Consider the following 27309-nt stretch of genomic DNA (forward strand, 5'->3'; position numbering starts at 1 on the left):
ATGGGAGGCTATGCTGGAAGTAGGTACTACGTATGGCCATGTTCTTAGAGGCGGCGAAATCGATGAGTCTAAGGCCGTTGGCGTTCGTTAGCTGGTGAGCGCTGAACTTTCCTATAACCGGTCTGAATTCCTCCTCCTGGTCGATCTGAGTGTTAAGACCTCCGATTACGATTTTGACGTCATGGCTTGAGCAGCTGTCGTATTCCCGTTCCAGCTGCGCGTAAAAAGCGTCTTTATCGTCATCGTCACTTGCTAAGTGAGGGCTGTGCACGTTGATTATGCTGACATTGAAAAAACGACCTTTGATCCTCAACTTGCACATTCTGCTATCGATTGGCCACCACCCAATCACGCGCTTCTGCATTTCGCCCATCACGATGAAAGCTGTACCCAGCTCATGTGTATTTCCACAGCTCTGGTAGATGGTATAACCACCCCTATACGTATGTACCGACGATCCCTTCCAGCAAACCTCCTGCAGCGCTACGATGTCGAACTTGCGGACCCTCAATAAATCGGAAAGAATGCGAGTACTTCCCAAGAAATTGAGAGACTTGCAGTTCCATGTTCCGAGTTTCCAATCGTTAGTTCGTTTCCGTTGCTTGGGTCTATGCCGATTGTTCCGGTCCGTATTTACATTGCTTGCTTCCTGTACTTTTGTTTTTTACGGCTGGCTTGGCACAGCACTGTTTAGAGTCCCACGCTGGCACCAGGACGTTGATCAGTAAGTAATCGGTTCAAATCTGTTTAATTTTAGATTTAGACATTAATAATGTATAACGCAATTCATAACTTGGCTCTGTAAAGTTTATTCGATTGAGCATGTACAAAATCGCCAAGTAAAGTAATCGTCGAATACCCGCGACTACCCACAAAAACAGCACTCGTGACCCTAAATGTTAACTACTTTCAATTTACACTTGAAATTTATGGACAATGCTACATGGTACAACCGCCAAGTCACCAGAAATTCATGAGTAAGAAAGAAGAAAGAATAATTGCTACTTGGGAAGGAATGTTTTTTAACGCTTTCCAGATTACTGTTTTATCGGAAATGACGCAAATAAATATTCAAATTGAGAAAACGAGTAGCCAACTCGGGAGACCCATTTTTACCTTGGACCCGCAGAGTAGTCGAGACGATATATTTCCCCTAATGGCACCCGATGCCAGCTGCTGGTGTTTCTTCGGTTCCGGTCCCAGCCGCAGCTGGTGTTGTGTGTTCGCATTCCACCGACTGTTGAGCCACCCTCGCGATCAAACGAGTAGCGCGCCCGCTTGAGGTGATGGTCCAGATTCCGAACCATAAGCTGCCGGCTTGACCCAACAACCGACGGCCGGCAAATCCAAGAGATCATTAATCGCCATCTCGAGGACCGGCTGACTTTGATAATGTGCTTGTTGTATTGTGCGTTAGACTAGCGACATTGCTCGCTAGCATCACTGGTCTTGCTATGTTGCTATTGTCGCTAACTAGTCGGAGTAGCGCACTTCGATTTAGAGCTGGCGCCACTATAATGTTCCAAGATCCAAATTTTCACCATATGGGAAAGTACTGGCTGATGCTTCCGAACATTCGACGGGATCCATGCTGGTCGAATCACCGTATTAAGAAGCAGATAACAATGTCTCAAAGTGCGAGAGAAGCATCATCTCCTAGAGCCGATGTCGATACACTTCTGAGTAGCTAGTGATACCGGACCGCTCTTTCCCGTACGACCGGTAGCCCCTCTATAGCCGGCAGCTCTTTGGGCGGCGGCACGGCACCTTTCGGGATCTCGCCTCTCTCATCCCGCCGAACAGAAGTTTATCTATAAAGTAATACATTATTTCGGCTTTTTTCTCCTATAACAAATATATTATTTTTGAAAAGTTTTTAAGATAACGTCGTAATCTCGCGCGTCTATTTTCTCAACTCCCTCAACAACAACGCTGGTGTGAGGCTCAGGAGGATGGAACAAGAACCCACCAGGTCCGTGGCGCAGCATCATTAAATCCTGTATAAAAATGTACGCACGGAACGGAGCAGAAGCCGGCGAGTGCAAGAGAGATAGACAGAGAGCCTGCAGAGATAGAGCATTTCTTCCATATACGACAAGACCGCCGACCGGCCGACAACTTCTCAATCTCAACTCGTTTGGTTATGGATCTTCCCGCGCTGCATTGCGTCGTCCCCGTGGTGGCGGTACGGAATCAAAGAGCTTTTGGGAGGTTTTAAGTGTTATTTTATGACGACAAACGACGACTTCTGTTGAATCTCAAAACGATGACACACAGAATGGAAAGGTGTGGTGGATCGAAGAGAAAAGCGGGCCTTCAAGGGAAGAGAGTGATAACAGATTGAATTAATTTTCAATTTATTCCGGATAAGAGTTTATGGATGTTTCTTCTCCGGCTCATTAAGAGGGATTTTGCCGAAAATGTGATGTTCCCATGGCGGTTGGAGTCAATCTTATGTGGGAGGAGTGGGGGAAGAGAGCGCTGATGGACGCAATATATGTGGAATATGGATCTTAAGTTTCTCGGGCACGGAGATATTTTTTTTTTGAGGATCACGTGAGAACGCATCAATTCACAAAGAGTAAAAAGGTGATAGGTGAATGTAAATGTGTGAACTTTATTCGATTACTTTTATATATATTATTAATTTCACTTTTTATGATAGCCTGCGTTTGGTAGATGACATTTTTCATCCAAGAACTTTTATTTTTATTTTTATTAATGTTATAGTGAAGAACTGCTACTAAAGGCCTTCAACTGGTAAATAACAAACATAATCAAGGACGTCGGTCTAGTGTCAACATAAATCCAGTCTACTGGGTAAACGAATCTATTTAATCTCATGAAGTTATCATCTTCCTAATAGATTTATACGCCCCAACTTGAATTTCACGCCCTTCCACATTTTCTGATTGAAATGCATCTAAGGCTTTGTACCACTTTTGCAAGTTGTATTGAGTTGTTGGCTATTTATCCCTCTACAAGTTCATCTTCTGGAGTAATACATTTTAAGAACAAGGCTGAAACAGGTGATTATTTCTTTAAAATATTGTGTTATTGGTTGAAAATATACATCACCATCAACCATCAAATATTTGAAAATCATCAGCTTAGCTTAGACTCACATTAGGGTGCATTAGTGATTTAAATGTGAAAATTCAGGAACATAATTGATTTTTGGTGAATGCGTACATTTTGGCGTTAAGTTTCAACTTACTTTGATGCATTTTCGAAAAATTCAAGTGCAGTTTTTTTCGACGCATCATTTCAGATTGCAAAAAGCTCGCGTCATTCTATTCTTTTTCTATTTTACACAAAATAACGCGAGCTTTTTGCAATCTGAAATGATGCATCGAAAAAAACAGCGTTTGAATTTTTCGAAAATGCATCAAAGTAAATTGAACCTTAAGGGAAAGTTCACCGCTCCGAAAAAAATAATTACATTTTGATTTTTCTAAAAAAATCACATTTTTTCTAATTTTTCAAAAAAAAAAAATTCACGTGCGAAAACATTTTTTATAAGTCATTATGGCATAAAGTTGAACTCAAAAAACCACAAAACATCGACTTTTCGGTTTTTCTGAGAATGCATTTTTTTTTTTCATGATGAGATAGAAAAAATATTTTTACATGTAATTTTTGACAAAAATCTAAGGAAGAAACTGATTTTCTTGGATTTTTGATAATTTTTCTCAATATTTTAAGAAAAATAAAAACGTACAGATTTTTTTTTATTTTCGAGCCGGTAAGCTTCCCCTTAAAGTGTGTAGTTGAAGATGCTAATTTCAAATAACAGACTAAAGTGGTAATTTTTATACGATACTAGCTGAGTGCCCGGTCTTGCTCGGGATTCAATATACGCTTGACTGTATGCACCGGATAAAAAACATGCTATATTTTACGTAGCCCCCACCCCTCTTATCTAAGGGACTACCCCCTATGAAAATCTCCTCATACCTACACATGCCAAATTTGATTCCATTTGCTTGATTAGTTCTCGAGTTATGCAGGGAGGGGGGGGGTATCGAACCATCATAACCTTTCCCGGCCCCAAAAACCCCTGCATTCCAATTTTCACTTCGATCGGTTAAGTAGTTTCCGAGTCTATAAGGGTCAGACAGACAGACAGAAATTCATTTTTATATATATTGATATGAGGAGATTTTTTTTTTTTATTAATTACTTTATTTGTACAGGCTCAATCGAATAAACTTTACAGAGTCGAGTTATCATTTTTGTTATACATTATTGATTTCTTATACTTAAAGTTAAAGGAGCTGGACCGGATACTCGTGGTTTTCTCGAGGTTAGTGGGGATTTACATTTTTTTTTGGATGGGAAAAGGGAGAGGGAGGTTTGAAATGTGGTTTACGATACAAATATTTAATTAATCCTAAAACATGAACTAATTTCTATTCATCTTGAAAACAAACATAAAAAAAAAACCCACACGTACAAAATACAAACTAAACACAAGGTTAATAAAACTTACAATCTAATGTTAATATTCTTAAAGTAAACATATATGAGTTTCATAAACTCCAGATCGCGTCTTGCCAAAATATCCCGAACTGGAACATTAGGTTGTCTACCTCGAGCCCTAAGGGAATCGTACAGCTCAGATCTGACTCCACGATGCTCAGCACATGACCAAATAATATGATCGGCGTCCTGGTAACCTTGTCCACATTCACAGAGATTGCTGTCCTCCAGCCCAACACGGAACAAGTGAGCGTTTAACGAATAGTGATTGGACATGAGGCGAGACATCATACGAATGAAGTCTCGACCCACATCCAACCCCTTGAACCAAAAACTCTTCGACACCTTAGGGATGATCGAATACAGGCGTCGTCCCAAACTCCCTTCACTCCACTTATTCTGCCAGCTGACGAGTAACTGTTGACGGTAAATGAAGAAAAATTCATCGTAGGCGATTTGTCGGTCGTAAATATCGCCTTCTATAGCGCCCACCTTAGCAAGTGAGTCCGCCATCTCATTTCCCGGAATCGAGCAATGAGATGGGACCCATGCAAGGGTGATGACAAAAGATCTTAAAGATAAAGCACTTAAAAACTCTCGTATTTTCATGAGAAAATACGAGGAGTGCTTTACCGGCCTCATGGAGCGAATAGCCTCGACAGAACTGAGACTATCCGTAAAAATAAAATAATGATCTGGTGCAAGTAAGGTGATAGTTTCTAGCGTATAATATATTGCCGCCAGCTCAGCAACATATACGGAACAAGGAGCTTGAAGCATTCGAGAGGTGCTATGAAATTCGTTAAAAATACCAAAACCAGCGGACGACTCTATTAGTGATCCATCTGTGAAGAACGATCTTGCGGAATCAACTTGGTCAAACTTTGCTGTGTATAATGACGGAACAATCATGGAACGATGATGTTCTGGGATTCCGCGAATCTCTTGCGTCATAGATAAATCAAAACTGACTGAATTGCCGAAGTCGGAGAAGCATACACGATGAGGATTATGCTGTAAAGGGCTAACATCCTGTGTTATGTACACGTAGTACAATGTCATAAAACGAGTTTGAGGGTTCAGTCCGCATCGTGCTCTCTTGCCGTGCGGATCTATTTGCTTTTTGCTGAAGGAAGTGTTACTACTACCTAAAGCTACAACAAATTTAAACAGCACTTTTCAGTGCTCAACCTGTAAAATTTTCTACCTTGTTCAACTCTTATTCCTCTTCGATCCTTGTTTGGACCCTACCCGAGGTAATCCTTCTTGGATATCGATTTGGAAAATTCCTCTTCGATCCTTCAGATTCTTATAGTAATCTGCTTGGAAGTCGATTTGGATAAAAATTTACTGCCACCATGGCGCCTAAACGCAAAAGAAAGGGGCAAACTCTTGACCCCCCTTCTGATGAAATTAATTTGAGTAATCAATTTGATTTGCTCACGGATGATGAGAATGATCCATCATTCAAGAAAAATTCTAGTAAACTTTCCCGGCTTAATGCCAAGAAGGAAAAGATTCCTCCTATTGTGATAACCACTACCGATTTCCATGCTCTTCGCATGGAACTTTTGAATTTCGTGAAAGTTAAATTTTCACTACAAATTGGACGTCGGGGTGAATGCCGTGTATTGGCTGAAACCTTGGACGGATTTAAATGTCTTCTCAAGTATCTTACTGAGAAGAAGCACACATTTTTTACTCACGACACCAAAACTGAACGTGTGTTCAAGGTTGTCATGAAAGGACTGCCCAGTGGTGAATCCCTGGATCAGATCAAAGATGAACTGGCAAAATTACTTGGAGTTGTGCCACTTCAAGTAATCAAAATGAAAATGAAATCCCGTCCTGGCGATTCGCGCAACGGGATTTCTAATGATTTTTATTTAGTTCACTTCAAGTCTAATGAACTAAACAACCTTAAGGCCTTAGAAAAAGCTAGCCTTATGCTCCATGTCCGAGTCAAGTGGGAACACTTCAGGAAGACTGGAGGAAATTTCCAAAACCTCACCCAGTGCCGTAAGTGCCAGGGATGGGGTCACGGAACTAAAAAATTGCCACATGCCAGCTAAATGCATGAATTGTGGTGATTCCTCTCACGCAAAGGACGACTGCCTGTGAAGGAAGATCCTAAGAAATTTAAATGTTCAAATTGTGGTGAAAACCACAAATCCAATTTTTGGGAATGTAAGACTCGCAAAGCGATCCTACAATCTCGTTCTAACCGTCAGGTAGGAAACGCTCCACGTTTCCGACCAGGTACAAATTCCTCTGCTGTTAACAACGGTCAGCGAGGAACAAATTCTACATTCGTACCCGTAGGTACAAATATCTCCCCTGCTTCAAATGTTTCATCTGTACCTACTCCCCTCGCTGCTAACAATGTTCAGCGAGTTAATGGAGCTACCTATGCTGCTATTGCAGCGGGTAGAAATCAAAATACTAACCAAAGTAATTCTAACGGAAATTTTGACAATTTTGACTTAGGAAGCATTACTGCCCCCAAAATGGAATTTTTACAGAATTCATTAATTGACATGATTTCTGATATGCTTAAATCTAACTCCATGTTTGATGCTATTCAAACTGGAGTAAAATTTGCAAATAATATTGTCATGACTTTAAAATTCAGTAATGGATTTTAAAGCATTAAATATTGTAAATTGGAATGCTCGATCTCTTAAAGATAATGAAGACGAGCTATTTAACTTTTTGAGAGTTCATAACGTGCATATTGCCGTTATAACTGAAACGTTCCTTAAACCTGCCCATAAGGTTAAGAAGGACGCAAATTACTTGATTTATAGAAATGATCGTCTTGATGGACCCTGTGGTGGCGTTGCCATCATTATTCATAGACGAATCAAACATAAAATTCTTTCTTTATTTGAAACCAAAGTTTTTGAAACTTTGGGAGTTTCTGTTGAAACAAAATTTGGACAACTTACGTTTATAGCTGCCTATTTGCCATTCCAATGCGTAGGCCAGCAAAAGAATTTTATCAAGGGTGACCTCCAGAAACTTACCCGTCATAGGTCTAAATTCTTCATTATTGGTAATTTTAATGCAAAACACCGCTCATGGAATAATGCTCAAAGCAATTCCAATGGTAATATTCTGTTTGATGATTGTTCTGCAGGTTATTACACTATTCAATATCCAAACAGCCCAACATGCTTTTCTTTTGCAAGAAATCCCTCCACTATTGATTTGGTCTCAACTGATTCATGTCAACTTTGTAGCCAATTGGTTACCCATGCTGACTTCGGTTCTGATCACCTTCCAGTAACTTTTGAAATATCCCAAGAAATAATTTGTAATCCCAACAGCTCTACTTTCAATTACCATAGAGCTGATTGGGAGCAGTATCGAACATTTATGGAATATAACTTCGATCCAAACATTCCTTTGCAAACCAAAGATGAAATTAATTATGCTCTTGAATCTCTGACTACTTCTATAGTTGAAGCAAGAGCTGCCTCAGTACCAAAATGCGAGGTTAAATTCGATTCAATTATAATAGACGATGATCTTCAGCTCTTGATCCGTCTTAAAAATGTCCGTAGGAGACAATATCAAAGAACACGCGATCCTGCCATGAAAGTTATCTGGCGGGATTTGCAAAAACAAATTAAAAAGCGATTCTCTGCCCTGAGGAACAAAACTTTTGAAAATAATATTTCTAAATTAGACCCGAGTTCCAAACCCTTTTGGAAACTCACAAAAATTTTGAAAAAACCTCAAAAGCCTATTCCAGCGCTTAAAGAAGGTGGTAAAATTTTGATCACAAATTTGGAAAAAGCTCAGAAACTTGCTAAGCAATTCGAGAGTTCCCATAATTTCAGTTTGGGTCTTACTAGTCCTATTGAGAATCAGGTTGCTCGGGATTTTCGGAATATTTTCTCTCGGGAAAATATTTTTGATGATTCCTGGGGGACTGATTTGGACGAAGTAAGGTCTATAACTAAAAAATTTCAAAATATGAAAGCTCCAGGTGATGATGGAATTTTCTATATCCTCATCAAAAAACTTCCAGAGAGTACCTTGTCTTTCTTGGTAAAATTATTTAACAGATGTTTCCATTTGGCATACTTTCCTGATAAATGGAAAAATGCAAAAGTTGTTCCAATTTTGAAGCCGGATAAAAATCCAGCTGAAGCTTCTAGCTACCGTCCAATAAGTTTGCTTTCTTCAATAAGTAAACTTTTTGAAAAGATAATTTTGAATAGAATGATGCTTCACATCAATACGAACTCAATTTTTGCAGATGAGCAGTTTGGATTTCGCCATGGGCATTCAACTACTCATCAACTCTTAAGAGTTAACAATTTAATTCGTTCAAACAAATCTGAAGGCCACTCAACTGGAGTTGCTCTTCTAGACATAGAAAAAGCATTCGACAGTGTTTGCAATGAAGGTTTGATTGCTAAATTGAAAAAGTTTAATTTTCCACTTTATATTATGAAATTAGTTCAAAATTATTTAACTGACAGAACTCTGCAGGTAAATTACCAAAATTACAAATCTGAACGACTACCTGTTAGTACGGGAGTTCCTCAGGGTAACATTCTTGGGCCTATATTGTAAAACATTTTCACTTCGGACCTCCCTGATTTGCCTCAGGGTTGCCACAAATGTTTATTCGCTGATGACACAGGCATTTCCGCTAAAGGAAGAAGTCTTCGTGTTATTTGCAGCAAACTGCAGAAAAGTTTAGATATTTTCTCTTCTTATTTACAAAAATGGAAGATTTCTCCCAACGCTTCCAAAACTCAACTTATAATATTTCCACATAAGCCTAGAGCTTCGTTTTTAAAACCTAGTAATAGTCACATAGTCACTATGAACGGAGTTCCAATTTCCTGGTCAAACCAAGTGAAATATCTTGGATTAATACTTGACCAAAAATTAACTTTTAAAGATCACATTGAGGGCATTCAAGCCAAATGTAACAAATATATAAAATGTTTGTATCCTCTTATAAAAAGGAAATCCAAACTTTGCCTGACGAATAAACTTCTAATATTTAAACAAGTTTTTAGACCGGCCATGCTTTACGCTGTGCCAATATGGTCTAGTTGCTGCACTACCAGGAAAAAAGCACTTCAAAGGATTCAGAACAAAATTCTGAAAATGATTTTAAAGTTGCCTCCCTGGTACAGTACAACCGAAGTACATAGTATTTCGAATGTTGAGACTTTAGCACAAATGTCCAACAAAATAATTAATAAATTCAGGCAAAAATCGTTGCAATCCTCAATTGCAACGATTAATTCCCTTTATACTTAGATAAGATTTAGTTTTAGTTTTTAGTTTTAAGATATCAATTGTTATACTGACATGCAGGTTAAAAAACCTGTTTAAAATACTGAATTGCCAAGACATGAACAATGTAAAAACACTTAGATATATATCATAACAATTAAGGCTGGTACGTTACTGCAGTAACTGGAGCACCTAGGTTAAAATGAAATGTAATTTATTTTAAATTTGGAACAAATAAAGAGTTAAAAAAAAAAGAGTTTGAGGGTTGAGCTCAAGAAGCTTCTCAAAGTTTTCGATTACCAGTGGGTTCATAACTTCACAACGAGTGAGGTGCCCGAGGGATAATTCCGAAAACCGATCAGAGAGTGGCAACATGCCCGCTAACACTTCGAGACTCATCGTATGAGTCGAGTGCATGCATCCTAACGCGATACGAAGACAGCGATACTGGATCCGTTCCAGTTTGATGATGTGAGTTTTAGCCGCCGATTGGAAGCAAAAACTACCGTACTCTAAAACCGATAAAATCGTTGTCCGGTACAACGTTAGAAGATCTTGCGGATGGGCTCCCCACCACGTTCCGGTAATTGTACGAAGAAAATTAATCCTTTGTTGGCATTTTCGTCTCAGATATTCAATGTGGGATCTCCAGGTGCATTTGGAATCGAACCAGACCCCAAGATATTTGAAAGACATAGAATGAGTGATCGGCTTACCCAAAAGTTGAAGCTTCGGTTGTGCTGGGCTATGCTTCCTAGAAAACCCGAATTTATCCACCTATGGTGTGATCAGACCCTTCTTACTTATTCAAGTTTATTTATTTTATTGTCATTATCAGTGACCAAGCCCCCCACCCTCGTGTCATCCAGTGACACTACACCACTGCCTGGGGGTATCCGGAATATATCCGGGTGTAGTCTATTTGGTGAGGCTACCAATCACCTTATCATCGTATTTTAATGTGATTTAATGGGTTTTAATTCAATTCATATTCAAGCAACTTCCCCGGGGTACCCGGAACATGTCCAAGTGTGTCCAATGTGGTCTGGAACACTTAACACGACTTGCATTGATCTTATTTTTGAATTTTGTAGTAATTTGATGTGTCGCATGATGGTTTTGATACGTTTTCCGTTAAATCCAGCGTGAAGGCCCATATTTACTGGATCTTATTCCGAACATATCTCCGGAACCGGTTCACCGATTCCAAAACCGTTCAATAGGGCTCAATGAGACCCCAAGACCTATCATTTGGCGCTGAGTTTGTCCAAATCGGTTGAGCGGTTGCTAAGAAACGTGAGCGCATTCATTTCGTTACATACACACACACATACACACGTACACACACACACACACAGACATGTTCCGATCTCGTCGAGCTGAGTCGAATGGTATATGACACTCGGCCCTCCGGGCCTCGGATCGATAGTCGAAGACCGGTTACGCATCCTTCGCGCCGTGTTCCAAAGCGTATTCATCGACGTTTCGCGCAATAATCCGTCAACGAATTGCCGCCAGTATCCGCGTTTCTTGGCTTTGATGAGGCTCTTGAGTTCGCGTTCAAGAGCCGAGTACGCTTCGAAATGTACGGGTGTTCCACGTTTCCGGAAAAGCTTAAAAGCGTCGGACTTTTTACGATAAACCTCAGTGCATTGCTGGTCCCACCAAGGGGAAGGAGGTTTCCTACGGAAAGACGTTCCTGGAACCGGCCGAGTTTGAGCTTGAAGCGCGCGGTCCAAGATCAGATTGGAGAGGAAGTTATAGTCCTCCAACGGTGGAAGCCCTTCTACCGACGTTAGGGCATCTTCTATCACATTCTTGAACTTTGCTTAATCGATATGACGGGTAAGATGGTACGCGACGTTAACGGGTTCCGACGGATTGAACCCACTGGCAACTGAAACTTTGATCGGCAAGTGATCACTACCTCGGGGATCTTTGATCACATTCCACGTGCAATCCAACGATAATGAGTAAGAGCAAAGTGTGAGGTCTAATCTACTTCCATTCGAGGATGGGCCAGCTAAACGTGTTACTTCTCCATTGTTAAGATTTGTCATATTGAAGCTGTCGCAGAGGTCATATATCAAAGTAGAACGGTTGTCATCATACAGTTCCCCGGCTCTAGGAGGAATATATACAGAAGCTATACAAAGACTCTTACCTTTAATAAAAGCCTGACATGCGACAACTTCAATACCTGGAAATTGTGGACGATTCACTCTATAGAAGGAATGGCACTTTTTGATCCCCAAAAGTACCCCTCCTCCACGCGAATCCTCACGATCCAGTCGAATAATGTTAAAATCATAAAAAGGAAGATCAATATCTGAAGAGAGCCAAGTTTCACAAAGAGAAAATGCATCACAATCATTATTGTGAACTAAAAACTTAAAAGAATCTAATTTAGGAATGAGACTTCGACAATTCCACTGTAGAACAGTGATCAAATCCCCGACCTCGTTTGGAAAATTATTCATCGAAGGAAATGATTACTGCAATGAGGGGCCACTTCAATGTCAATTGCTTCAAGAGGGTCTTCATAGAAGGAAGCATTTTCAGAACAATGCTTTTGAGAGGATCAGAAATATTGAGGTACTTGAGAATATCCCAGACAACCAGAATGCATGTATATTCAGAATTGTTTTCGTGATATACAAACATATATACAAACAAACAATTCGTATAGAATGCAAATAAATGGCTTATACGTACAAAAGTGGAGGCCATATACGTGCATATTTTATTTTTATTTTAAACGTGTTGATTTAACATCATATACGATTTAATCTGTAATAACAAATTCATTTTGAAAAGTCTTACGATGTAATCCGATTTAATTTGTGATACAATACGACGGAAAAATGAGTCATCGCATATAGGTCGGAAATTTGCATTCTATACGATTTAACTTAAACATATGCCATTCTTATATGCGATTTTGACTTAAACTGTAGCAATTTACGATACTCTCTGTACATTGTTATACGACTTCTGGTTGTCCGGGATCGTCCACAATGTCATCAAATGAGAACAACCCAGATGAAGAAGGGGCTTCTGAGAGTCGAAGTGGGTGTTACCGTTCATTTTCAATGCAATGGTACTAGTTTCAGTAACTCCATATTTTGATGATCAATAATTGGGGTGTTTGCTGATTCTAGCTGGCCAAAAATATTAAACCATCCCCAACTTGGCAAAAAATAAACAATCTTTGATTATAGAATTGCATATTTCATATAATATTGCTTATTTCCTCTATGCACAAGATTGTTTGCAATATAGAAACAAGATTGTATGCGGTTTAGAAAAAATCGTGGTTCTCCAAGTCTACTTTTAGGAATTGACCATTTTCCCAGTGATTCCGGATATCCAGAGGACCGTTTTTGGCCACTCGGTAGAAAAATCGATATGGTGATGGCATATTTCCTCTATGAAATCTGGGAAATTTTACCGAAATCTGGGAAAGTTGCTTTTCCCTCGTTCTGTCAACGCGTCAGCTGTGTTGAATAAAAACAAAACAGATGGAATTCAGTGATGTCGGTTCTACCATAGAGGTAACTCTAAAGCAAACCCCACACGCATCAATATATTGACGCGAAGGGGAATTATTGACAATAATATTGATGATGTGAATTCATGATGTCAATATAGCATGTATTGACAATACGATTATTGTCAATAAAAGCAATCGTGTAGGGTTCACTTAAGACCAGAAGGTCCCGAAGAAATGAGCTCAACTTTTTGGCTCAGCTCTGGTACTATCTTCGGTCCCAAGCTAATCGATTTACCCCTCGAAACTTAGGAAAATCCACTAACCCCTCATTTTATCTGTCAAACTTTCATAGCGAATCAAAACAAACATTGTGTAGTACTAGAATTTCGACTAGAATGGGTTACGTTAGTCGATTTGCTTGGGACCAATAGGCTAGTCAAGTAGTGAGCCAATTTGAAATCGTTAGTTTCGTATTGATTGTTGGTTCTACTAAATTTTCCGTAGATCTATAGAATTGATCTAAGACTAAGCTAAGACTAGAGCCAAGACTTTTTTTAGGGATTTGTTTTGTTTGTTTAGTGTGCTTTTTCTTTTGCTGAAAACAAGTTTTTAAACGAGGTAATGCATCACTAATTAGTGCCCTTTTTACCACCGCTCATCACTTTAATGTGTGTACAGCAAAAAATATAATATGTATCAATCAATGAAATTCATGGTGAAGTATTGAACATCAATAACTGGTAAAAGGGGTAAAAGTTGATAGAATATTACAGTCATCAACATGATTTGTTCTCGAATTCTGTGTTAATCGTGCATCGTAATATTAGGAACGGAATGACTAATGTGCAGCACTTTTGATGTAATATTCAACAACTATTTTTTTCTGTATTCGTCAGATGTGGTGTGTCTCCAGTGGGATGCCTTAACCACTTATCATTTTCAAGAGCTGACATCTACTACCTAGACGTGAAAAAAAACTGACATCACTGATAAATTCGAAATTTGGTGGTTTGCTCAATGCTTCAGTGGCGCCACCATGACAAATGCAAGCACATTCCCAACTAAAACATTATTTGCGATGAATGTGATTGTTAGTGTTATGTCTGTTTGTCTGTGACTTAACACTAGACAACGGACAACACCTAGTAGACCAATTGAGAAATCTTCGAGTTTAGAACATTTCTACCGGCTGGAGCGGCAATCGAACCCTCACTTCGTAGCACTCACAATACGCTTGAATGACAGGTGACGCCGCTAGCCGTACGACAATAAAGCCATTTTAGCGTTTTGAGACCTTTTTCGCAATTTTAAGCGTTTTTTTCTGGTCATTCTAGCGTTGAAAGTAGGTCTCGAGTCGTTTTTATTTACAACATTATGACGTTTTGTAATTAGGTGTAATTCTTAATTATTTTTTTGATACTACTCACGCGTTTAAATAACTCTTTCAATATTTTTAGATAATTTTCGCACATTTGGTTTTTGGATTGATTTGAGGATTTATCACAATTTTGCCGTTTCTACACCCAACCGGGGAATGTAAGATTCGCTTACAATTATGTAGAATTCATCATCAGAGGATGTTAGTGGATACCGCATGAACCGTGGATGCGATATACCTAGCAGCGGTCCAATGCAAGAAATGAAAAAAGAAAAATGTGGAGTGTATTAGTGAGTTAAATGAATCATGTCGAAAAAAGATCGCCGGACTGAGAGACACGAACCACGAACGTTGCGATTGTCAGACCTGTGCTTTCTTTATTGCTCTCTCCATGCTTCTGAATATGGATAGCCTAAAAGCAAACAAGAAGCGCTCATTTCCTCACATACTCGACTTCGTTAGCTTTTCTGTTGGAGAGAATCGAGGCAAGTGTGTTCGTCGTTCTACCAACAATCAATTCGAAACTAACGATTTCAAATTGGCTCACTACTTGACTAGCCAATTGGCCCCAAGCAAATCGACTAAATTACCCCATTCTAGTCGAAATTCCAGTACTACACTATGATTGTTTTGATTTGCTATGAAAGTTTGACAGATAAAATGAGGGGTTCGTGGATTTTCCTATGTTTCGAGGGGTGCATCGATTAGCTTGGGACCGAAGATAGTACCAGAGCTGAGCCAAAAAGTTGATTACGTTTCTTCGGGACCTTCTAGTCTTAGAGTTACCTCTATGGTTCTACCAACAATCAATACGAAACTAACGATTTTAAATTGGCTCACCACTTTAGTAGCCTATTGGTCCCAAGCAAACGATTAACGTACCCTATTCTAGTTGAAATTCTATTACTACACTATGTTTGGATTCATGCAGAACATGCAGGGGTGAGTGAAATAGCTTGGGAGTGCTTGGGACCGTTGTTCTGGTACTGAGTGAGCCAAAAATAATAATGATTTTCTTCGGGACCCAGTAGTCTTAGAGTTACCTCTATGGTTCTACCATGTTATACATAACATTCAAGGCAAATGCTGCTTGTGAAGGTATATGCATATACAGAACACGGAATAAAAAAAGATTAAAAAATAATTGCATCGTCTGCAAGGTCAACTTCTAACATTCGCTGCGATGTTCATGAACAGAGGATGATAGGAAATGGAACTAACATTCATTGTAATAATTTTTTGGTTTGCGTGTAGCAATTTTATCTTTGTATGCATGTTTTGGGCGGTTTGGCTGTGGGTCGCAAACCAAAAAAGTTTGAGAACCGCTGCCATAGGCCATTACCCGAACTTTTCTTCATACACGGCCCATCATCTTTTGCACGAGCCCTGTTCCCACTTGTTTGGCTGCCAAATTCCATTTCCACTTGAAATCCTTCAGGTTAATTGCAGTTCCACCCTTTTTCTTCAGAATGTGCTTCACAATTGACCAGTATTGCTCAATTGACCTTGGGAACCACACTGTGATGCCATTTTCGCTGAACCACTGTTTGGTGGAGTTTGAGTAGTGGCCAGGACTGGCAAATGTAATTTTCAATGAAAAATCTCACGAGATTTTTACAGAACTACTTCTGTAACTACAATCGGATGAGAAAACGATGATAGAGATTTTCTACAAAATCTCTTCGATTGTTTTGTCATGACAGAACGTGACAGTGTTGTGAATCGTGCAATTACTACCTCATTTATTAATATTATTGTTGGTTGTTCCGCGGAAATCAAAACAAATATTCACTCTACCGAATACATACTGTTGCTTACGTCAATTCATCTAAATCAGTAAGAAATTATTATTTCAAAACCAAATGAGTATTGCTCTCACGAGCAGGCATGGAAAATCATTTACATTCATTTGCCTCTAACTTTTTTCATCAACAGCATTCCGCAAAATGATGTATTGAGCTTTAGTAGGTTTTGTTATTAGCTACAACTTTTGCCCATAACTCAAATCTGTATCTCTTATGCTCTTATGAATTAGAGCGGGCAGAACTTGTTACTGTTTTCCAGTGAATGTAAAATACATTAACTGAAAAACAATAGTGGATTCTGTTCGCTCTAGCTCATCATGCATAAGAGATACGGATTTGAATTGCTAACAAATGTTGAAGCTAATAACAAAACCTACAAAAGCTCCATACATTATTTTGCGGAATTCTGTTGATGAAAAAAAGTTATGCCTGCTCACGAGTACTACACGGCGAATGAGAACGACTCAAATTTGAGTTTAGTTCACTCATAATCGCCAAAAGTGCAGGAACTCAGCGATGAGTTAATTTGCCTCATGTTTTCCCAGGTTTTTCCAGGATTTTCCAGGGAAAAATTCCCGAATTTGAGAAAAGTAAAGATTGGATTCACTCAATCTATTGGTACTACTCCGAGACTGAATAAAATTTTCGTCAATTTCCTCATTTTCCGGCAGATTTTTTAGGTTTTCCACAGGAAACCATGAGACAAATTTAACTCATCGCTGCGTTCCTGCACTTTTGGCGATTATGAGTGAACTAAACTCAAATTTGAGTCGTTCTCATTCGCCGTGTACTTGATCATTGGAAATTCAAGCTGAACATTGCATTAGGTCCTAAGTGAAATTGACAGATTCTCTTCGTCGACTTTCTCTTTGTATCCCCACGGTCATATTACGATATTCCCAGGTATTTTCAGCACACATTTTGATAAAAGAATCTTTCATCTAGCATCTAATACGACAATCACAACAAGAAACGGTTATGTGCTCATGTTATTAACGAAAGAGAAAGTCGACGAAGAGAATCGATCACTGTTACTTAGGACCTAATGCAATGTTCAGCTTGAAATGACCAAACAATTCATGATGTATAGTTTTGACTCGTGATAGTGAGAGGACCTTTTTTCTCATGTGATGACGGCCGTGATATTTACCAGCTCTGGTAGTGATAGCCTGCCAAGTCCGGCCAGAATAGGCACTACTCCTGGTAAATTTGCTGGTTCATGGTCCGGGAAGTAACGAAAGTTTCGCTTTTCAGCCCTCAACTACAGATTATTTGCCAGACAAGGAACTTTTTGGGGAATTTTGATTTATTTTTGATTTTTCATTCTTCCGGGGCACTCTTCCAGTCAACCGAGGTATAAAATTCATTTCTAAGAATTTGATCGAAAACTGCCAGGAGCGGATAGACCGGGACTTTCGTTCCTAGCGTGCAAGATCGAATCGCGACGCGCTTGCTGCGGGGAAGCCATGATGTAAACAAATGAACTTATCCTGACAACCAATGCCTACAGTGATTCTATACACTTTTAGCTTGAATCAGTGAAATTAAAAAAAAAATACTCAAAAAATGCCTTAATGGCAGCGTTTTTAATGTGTCCCGATTTTTTCGTGTTCAACCTTCAGTTCACCGCTCTTCTACGTTTCTCGTTGATTGGATTGGAAGCTCCCTGGTCTATTTAGTTTCCTGAATATGTACGGAATCCCCTTAATTATGTCTAGTCGATTAAACCTCAATGAAATAACCTGCAATTAAAACAAGGTCCCAGAGCTTGTATAAGATTCCCTGAAATTAATCAGTTTTTCCTTAACTTCTACGATATTCCCCGAAATTGAACAAAACTCCTACTTACCACGAAGTTTCCCGTATTTAAAAAAAAAAAATCTGAATTTATATATTCACTGACCTTTTCCGAAGTCTCTAAAGATTTACGAAGTTCTCTGAAGTGAAAGAAAAATCCTTGAGCTTTAACAAATTTTCACGAATTTATACAAAATTCACTATTTTCTACAGATTTCAGTGCAGTCCTACAAAGATCGCTAAGCTTCTCCAAAATTCTTTGCACCTCTATGAAGTTCACTGACGTTCTACGAAGTTCCCTGTGCTTTGTGCTACTACCAAATTAGCTGAGCTTATATAGCATTTGCTACAGCTATAGAAAGTTTCCTGATCTTCTACACAAATCGATACGAAATCAAATGAACTACCCTGAGCTTTTATAAAGATTGCGTTAAAAAATATTGAACAACCACCGCTTCCGGTCGCAATTTTCTGAATTACTGTAGATTAGATCGTTCAGAGTTGTTGTACAAAAAATGTCATCGCCATGATTGATTGATGACCAAACGAAACCCATGATCGACATGATCGAAGTAGATTCAAAACCAAAGCCTATTTACGTTTTGACTCCTATTTAATGGAGGACCTCACATGTTTTACCTTATGACCCTCTCTAAGCTGAACCGAACAAGATAACCTCATCGGGTCCACCATTTGTCGGTCTCCATCCCGGACCAAACACAGCCATCGCATCGGTGCCAACGGTAATGAGGCTCATCATCTTTCTTGCTCCACGCTATGATTCTGCGTGTATGTATGAAGGCGCTTTCACAGATGACCACGACGACTATACTGATGATGGGGCTGGTCGCGGCTGGACCGCTAGCGGCCCCAAACTGGCGTCCGCCGTGCGTCCACGTCGTTAGTTTATTACTCCCGAACCGAACCCACAAACTACATGTATGGCTTGAATGGGTGGACGACGCCGATGATGATGCGTTCTCGCACGACGACGTGGGACAGCCTCCCCATCAACTGAGACTCAGACTGCGTGAAAAGCGTGTGTTTGTGTTGAACAGTACCCCTCCCGGGGTGGCAGTTACCTGCGTGTAAAATGGAAGACCACACCGAAGTTGAATTATACGAATGTGTTAACAAGTCATTTGGTGGTTTATAAATTACGAAAACAAAAATAAACCCAATCTTCGTTAAGGGTCCCAGCAGTCAGCAGAGAAGGCCTCTACTTTTCTCTCTTTGTCGCTCATTACCCGCTCAACCAGGGAGGGAGGGCCGGCCGGGGGTTTCGTTTTCGCTCGTTTAACAAGTCCCGATATGATCGCGATCTTCCCACTTTGCTTTAGAGAGCTTTGAGGATGACTCCGTTGGGACCTTATGGGCGAGGTATTCCCTGATGGATGACTGAACTTTTTTTATGAGGATGTTCCGTTTCTTTTAACAGCTTTTAATAGTCGAGGGAGCCTGGAGGCCCCGATCGCACAAGATGACGATCGTCATTCATAAAGTCAAGTGCACCAGTATGGAAGGCTACCAGCTGGCGTTGTTGTTTGGAGTGTAACTCCATTGGTAACCCTATTGAGGCGAGGGAGCTTGAGGAAGCTTCGTAATTGGACCATTTTCCGACAATTTCACGAACGAGAACCCCGCAGGGACTAAATGTCCTTTAGAGGGGGGGGGAGTATGGTCGTCGCATTATTTGACTAATGGGAAATAGTTTACGATGGTAGGGAGTTTAATACATTCAGGTCCAATAGCCTATGAAGACCATGACGCATTGACGAATGACGATAGTTCTCAAAAGGGTGGGCGCACATTTGTGATGAATGGGGAGGGGTGTATAATTTTAATGATTGCTTTCCGAACTGCCGCCGAAGTCATCTTGCCGTGATTACCGTGATCTGACCTCACCAGGAGTGGTGGTTATTGGGAGAAAGGAAAACTCTTGGCTAATGAGTGACTAATGGTTGGCTGGCTCAATAGAAGCAATGATCGCGTAATTGTAGACCTCCCTGTGCGGCGGATATCTCCTAAATGCAGCAAATGGTGCACACATGCGTCAATCTTCACCCTGCCACAGCAAATGGATGTTTGTTTGCATGCTGTTTGTTTGATGCCCTCGAGTGAAGAGTGTTGCAATTTTTGAACAGTTTGAAATTAGAAATCCATATTTACAATCATGACTGACTGACTCACCGGTGTGTGAAGCCTATTATTAGTTTACTTAGCGACACCTTTCTTGAAGGCCTCTTTGTGTTGTATGGCTCAGACGGTAAACGCACAGTTATAAAGCAAGACCATACTGGAGGCGATGGAGGTTCGATTCCCCGGTCAAGACACATTTCCGGATCGGGAAATTTCTCGACTTATCGGTATCATTGCAAAATGAGTGTTCTTTGAGCACTTACACAGTTGATAATTGAGACCTTTCTACTCAATTATCAACTGTGTAAGTGCTCAAAGAACACTCATTTTGAGAACTGGTGTACAAATTTTCAGATGAATCGTAACTGCCAAGCGAGAAGAAGAAGAGATCAACCTAAAGTTCGGATTTTACTTGAGGAACGAACCTAAAAGTTCACATCTGGTTCAAATTTAGTTCCGTGGAACTTTCTTGCTTATTAACAAGGCACTACTCGTACAAACAGAACTTAATGCTCTTTAAAGTACCGCCAATATTTATTGGAATCTTGAAAGTTCAACAGAAGTTTCTTGTTCCCGTTCAGTTGAACTGTGAAGTTCACAAAAAGTTAATAAAGAACTTGTTTCGAACCTCTAACATAAAGTCCAATCTTAGTACTAACCGTACTTTAAAGCAGCGCGATAGTTCGCAATTAAGCTATGTTGAACTTCTTTCAGACTTTAAAGTACACGTAAATTTCTAGATAAGACTTTGCAACAACTTAAGAAAAATGTAAACAAAGTTCGAAGGAAGTTCGACTTGAACCTTGACTTGAACTTGTAAGCAACTTTAGAAATGTCAATTTAAGAAATGTTGTTTACGTTTGAAGAGTAAAACGGTGTTCTGCTCCAATCTTGAATATAGGTACAAAAGCGTAAAATGGATTTTTCGAAAACGATAAAAAAGAATGGCTTATTTTATTATCATCGCAATAAACTGTTGGCGAAATGGGAAGCGGAAAACAAAGCTGCCGATCAACCAGGTAATACTAGAGGTAATATATTATCTTGTAAGTTTTTGTTAATAGCAAATACCTAGGCAAATACTCTTATTTATTTTACAGGAAAACAACAGCCTACCACATCTAAGCATGCTTCGATACAAAAAGAAATTGAAACAGATTTTCAAAGAAATACTGTAACATCCGAAGAAGTTAAACCTGAAGACGACGACAGTGAAATTGAGGATTTTTTTGAGATTGACGATGACTCATTCGATGATTCAGGTCCATCATTCGAAAAAGAGCAATATAGTGATGCATTGGATCAAATGGATTTAAGTGAATGCATTAGATATTGGGCTCTCCAAACTAATCAGTCACATGAATCCATAAATCTGATTATGGAAATAATCAGAAGGAAAACTAACGGGAAAAGGTTACCCCGCTCCGCAAGAACCTTATTGAAAACATCCCGGCAAGCAACTTCCGAAATTGTTGAAATTGCTGGTGGACAATATTGGTACCAAGGTATCAAGCAATGTATGAGTGATTTTTTCCGGTAAGATAAAATTGTGCGCTTTTCTTGTTTAACACAAAGAAAAGGCATATAATTGTTGATCTCTGCACTCTCTTCTTAATATTCTCCTAAATAAAGCAAAAGAAGAAGTACTTTATACACCTGTTTTATTCTTCATCTACAGGTTTACAGAACAGTCACTGAACATCTCGATAAACATAAACATTGATGGAATTCCACTCTTCAAAAGCAGCAAGATACAATTTAGGCCTATATTGTTCAATATTTCGGAAATGCCTGAAATTGCACCGATGACGATTGCTATATTTTATGGAAAAACCAAGCCGACTAGTCTTGATGGTTTCTTGAAGCAATTGGTCGATGAGTTGATCGATGTGCTTAATCGTGGAATATTAATCAACAACTACAAAATAAATGTTAAATTAAGATGTTTTATTTGTGACTCACCCGCACGTGCGTTTCTAAAAGGTTAGTTTAGTTTGGTGTTGATTTATTAAAATTAATGATCAAACTTTTTTTTAGGTGTTGCTAGTTTTAACTCGAAGAATGGTTGTCTGAAATGCGTGGGTGAAGGCGAGTACTCACATGAATCTAAACGGTTGTCTTCACGTCGATCAATAGTGCAAAACGAACAGATCAAAAGTTTAGGCAAAATGCATACAATCATCATCAAAAGGCTACTACACCTTTGATAAAAGTACCTAGCTTAAATCTGATTGAAGACATTATCGTAGGAGATCGATTGCACTTGATTGATCTAGGGGTCATGAAACGGTTGCTTCTTGGATGGAGAGATGGAACATTGGGTTATGAAACGAAATTATCATCGCAACAAACTGAACAAATATCGCAGATGTTAGGTGGTATACAGTTGCCCTCCGAAATTCACCGTAAGTTACGCGGGATGGACTGTTTGTCCTTTTGGAAGGGGTCCGAGTTCAGCAGCTTCTTACATTATGCCAGTATAGTATATGTATCTCGATTTCAAAGAGGAGGACTCGAGTTCGAGACTTACGGCACAAACGAAGTGACAGACGGAGCGGCTCGAAAACTTTGGTGACTAACCTGCTATTGCAATTTTTCAGTGTACCACATGGCAACACCACTACTACTGGATTGTACCACATGGCAACACTACTACCAACAATCAATACGAAACTAACGATTTGAAATTGGCTCACCACTTTAGTAGCCTATTGGTCCCAAGCAAACGATTAACGTACCCTATTCTAGTTGAAATTCTATTACTACACTATGTTTGTTTTGATTCGCTATGAAAGTTTGACAGATAACATCAGGGGTGTGTGGATTCATGCAGAACATGCAGGGGTGAGTGAAATAGCTTGGGACTGCTTGGGACCGTTGTTCTGGTACTGAGTGAGCCAAAAATAATAATGATTTTCTTCGGGACCCAGTGGTCTTAGAGTTACCTCTATGCTACTACTAGATTGAACTAGCATTTTCACCAAATGTACTAGAATGTTTTGGTTCTATCTCTTTCACTCTACTCAAAACTGAAATGCATAAAAAAAAGACAAAATGATACGCACTCTTTGCACACTGTCAAAGAATCATTGCACACAAAATCAACTTTGTTCAAATCAAAACAAAAAAACTAACCCATCTGGTGGATGATGGCACAAGCTTCCAAGAAAATTCTATTACAGTGAACCACATTATTTAAATGGATTTCTTCGCCAGTTAGTCGTCTGTCACTTCGTTTGTGCTTACGGTAAGTAATTTAAAAACATGTAATTTAAATTAAATATTTCTAACATTTATCTTCCGACGACACAGCAGCTCATAATAAATTAGAAGAGAACGTGGTAAGAAGCAAAATAAAAGATATATTTGATTTCTATTTTGGTGTGTTGATTTCATTCAAGTTTTCTTTTTAGACTGAATAGCATTCCCTCCAACGGTTAAACGAACCATTTGTGAACTTTCAAGTTCTCTTTAAAAGTGAAACAGCATTCGCTTAGAAGCTTAAACATCGAATGTGAACTTGAAAGTTCGGTTAATTACTTAAAAAGTAAGCTGAACAGAATTCTATTCATAATCCTGCGATTAGCTGATTAAGCCAGAAAAGGGCTTTTATCCGAACTTTTGGTTGCTTGGGGACACCTCGCTCTCTGCTTGGCTATGGTATGCGAGCGTTGGGATGCACTTCACAACAATTAAAGCCGTAGCCACCACCGAATGGTTGAGTTCACAAAATGTTTGCCAACGTGAGAGGAAGTAGGTGAAAATCTTTTCCGTCTTCTCATGACTTGCAGGATTAATAAAGTGGTAAAAAGGCAAGCGGTAAAAATTGGTGCATTGATGATCAAATGGGATCAAACCAACTAAAGCACAGTCAGTGTTGGGAAAATATCAAAAAAATCAAATTTCACCAAAGAACGAGATCACGCTTGGTTTTCGTAGACAAAAAAAAAAAAACAAACAACTGCGGGTGATATTGGCAAATCAAAGCTGGCCCTCGTGGAGAATAGAAGAACTATGAGTGTGATGATGGTTTCAAAATTTTACACGTTGAGGTATACGAGTGCAATCTTAAAATGATTTTATGTTGCAAATGAAGCATTTCATTTTAATCTGGTTAATACATCCCGGTGCCGCTCCAAAAGTAAGTTAGTTGTACCCAAAATTAGATAAATCAGTGCCAACATTTCAAAGGGGCGTAATTGCATTTGTAAACAATGGCTTTGGTCGTCGATTTCTCGCGAATGAAAGCTCACTCATGAAAATGAATAACATCAGCACGTAGAGGAATGTTTCCTGTATCAGCTAGCATTTGTAATTTGGAGGGATGGGTTTTCATTTGCGAGAAATCGACGTCTAAAGCCATTGTTTACAAAAGCAATTACGCCCCTTTGAAATGTTGGCACTGAAATATAATTATACCGAAGACAACAAATCAAGAAGACTGGCAACTTTGCCAGTATCCAAGCTACAGATACAGTAGCGCTGCGATGGGCTGATGGGCCCAATCTTATGCCTTGTTCAGACTGGAGAGTTATAACATGTTATAACGGTTGTCAAATAATTGCAACACAGAAATAACTATCAAGATAGCTCTATAACATGTTATAACTCTGTAGTCTGAACGTACTATTAGATCCATAGGCCATCATTAGAGCCATTTCCCCTACATAAGTTTAAAACTTTATCACACAAACGTTCACGTTAAGGGAGTAGTCCCCTCTGGCGGCATGAAAAATAGGTCATTTTCACGAATTTTTTTTTTTTTAGGGTAAATAACGATCAATTAAAAAAAAAAGAATGCATGGTTTTGTCAATTGAAATGTCCTCTTTAAATGAGATTTGTTTTTGGCGCGATTGGATATCTCCTGTAGCCGCTGCACCGGGTTCCCCAGGAGACCTCCCGTCTGAGTCGTCGCGGGGCGGGACGACTGGCGGTCACACCACTGGAGCTGGAACAACGAATTTGTTTGTGGTTATTCTTTGATAGATGACCCAGTCTTGTACGTAGCCGTTTTTGATTTGGTTGAAAAATAAAAAGAAAAAAACAGTCCGTTTTTGTATCCTAAAATTGGAGATAAAAGCTTCCACCAAAAATCCATTTTTGATTCTTTTGAAAATCGGCTACGTACAAGACTAGAAAAAAAGGTACTTAACTCGAAAATTCAATCGCCGTTTAAATCGAATGAACCGTTTCTAAAATACAGCGCCCGCCAATTTTGAAAACATCGTTTAGAGATAATCGCGGCAGCAGTTGGAACTACTAAGACACGCCGTTTCGCCGGTAACGGGCGGGTACTCCGAGCGCTCACCTGAGCGCGCTTGGAGCGTCTGGACACGAGTCCACTGTCAAAGTCAAAGTAAACATTCCAAAGTATTTTTTAAGCCAAAAAAAAAGGATTTTTTGAAATTTCCAGAGTGGAATACCCCCTTAAGTTCCATAACCATTTCAGTTCAAGTTTAGCAGGGATTATAAACAACTTTGAACCATTTTTGGTAAGGTCAAGTAAGTAATGGTTCACATTTATGCGGGCATCCCTCCAAATTAACCATGCTAGCTGGTAATGGCAATATTCCTCTACCTGTTCGTGTCATTAATCTTCATGAGTAAGCTTTTATTCGTGAGAAATCGACGGCTAAGGCCATTGTTTACAAATGTAATTAGGCCCATTTGAAATGTTTGGCACTAAACTGTCCAATTTACTAAGTCTTCATAAAAATTGTTTATCGTTTATCGGTATTTTTTTATAATCCCGGCAGATTTATATTTTTGATTTCATATATGTAATTATGATTGAGATTTGGAAGTAAATAAAAGAAGTATACTCTAACATTATACACACTTAAACAGAGACCCTGAGTTTGGTAAAAAAAATTACCGTCTTAGATCGGTAATGCTAAAAATTACAGATGTTTCGGTATTTTCTCGCTTTATTGCTGAAAACTGTAAATGAAATGACCGAATTTCGGTAATTTCATTTTAATTTACCGAAAACGGTAACCATTTTTACCGGCAGGTCTGTAAATCAGCCTCATCACTGACTTCGGTGAAATATTTTACTGAATTTTCGGTAAACAAAGCGTTCCATTACTGAGTTCGGTAATGGTCTAGGTAAACGTCAAATCCACCATATTGTTATTTTGGAGGCGAACCAGCCCCAGGCTGAAAGCCTCCCTAATAAAGATAAATAAATTAATTAATTATTGTTATTTTCGATCGACTTTAAAAGCGTTCGTGCTTGTGAAATTATGGAAGCTGTTATTCAACACCAAAATGAGTGAATCGTATAGATATTTTCCGTAAATAATTAATTTTCGTTATCTAAATAAATACCGATTACAGATGGCCGATGTTGTTGCTTGTTTTTTCTGTCGGTCCAAGTTCCATTTCCGTTGGCGACGATCTGAAAACAGCATTTGGAATATTCTTCCAAAGCTTCCTTGTTTTCAGTGTAGCGCCGAATCCTTCCGACAAAAACTTGGTTTTGTTCATTGGTGGTGCAATTTGCAACACTAACTTATTGATCACAACAGCCAAATTTTTGCATGGGTTGCAGTGACCGCCACCATGAAACAATATTAAAGAAAATTACACTTGAGTCGGTTACCTTTTTAGAAAATTACAAATCTCTCGGTAATTTTCGATTTGCATATCGTCCTCAAAATTACAGTTCTCCGGTAAAGTCGACTACAAATCAAGCAATGCACATCGGTAAACGTTACCGATCGTTCGGTAAATTTGACAGCTAATTTTGCTGATCCAGTTTACAGATTTTTCGGTAATGTTCTCGATTACCGAAAACATTACCGACCGTTCAGCTGTTGAGAATTCGGTAAATGAATTACCGAAGTCGGTGATTTTTTCTAAGTACAATCAACATCAATACGAAACTAACGATTTTAAATTGGCTCACCACTTTAGTAGCCTATTGGTCCCAAGCAAACGATTAACG

The 27309-nt window shown here is 39.2% G+C and overlaps 1 pseudogene; it reads left to right on the plus strand.

The window, feature by feature from the left end:
* LOC135714241 (uncharacterized) lies at positions 1-25343 on the plus strand (annotated as a pseudogene).
* Positions 25344-27309: the final 1966 nt, after the last annotated feature.

Source organism: Ochlerotatus camptorhynchus, unplaced genomic scaffold (genome assembly GCF_037179485.1).
Source record: "Ochlerotatus camptorhynchus isolate MF236.1 unplaced genomic scaffold, CSIRO-AGI_Acam_v1.1 ptg000631l, whole genome shotgun sequence".
Taxonomy (NCBI): domain Eukaryota; kingdom Metazoa; phylum Arthropoda; class Insecta; order Diptera; family Culicidae; genus Ochlerotatus; species Ochlerotatus camptorhynchus.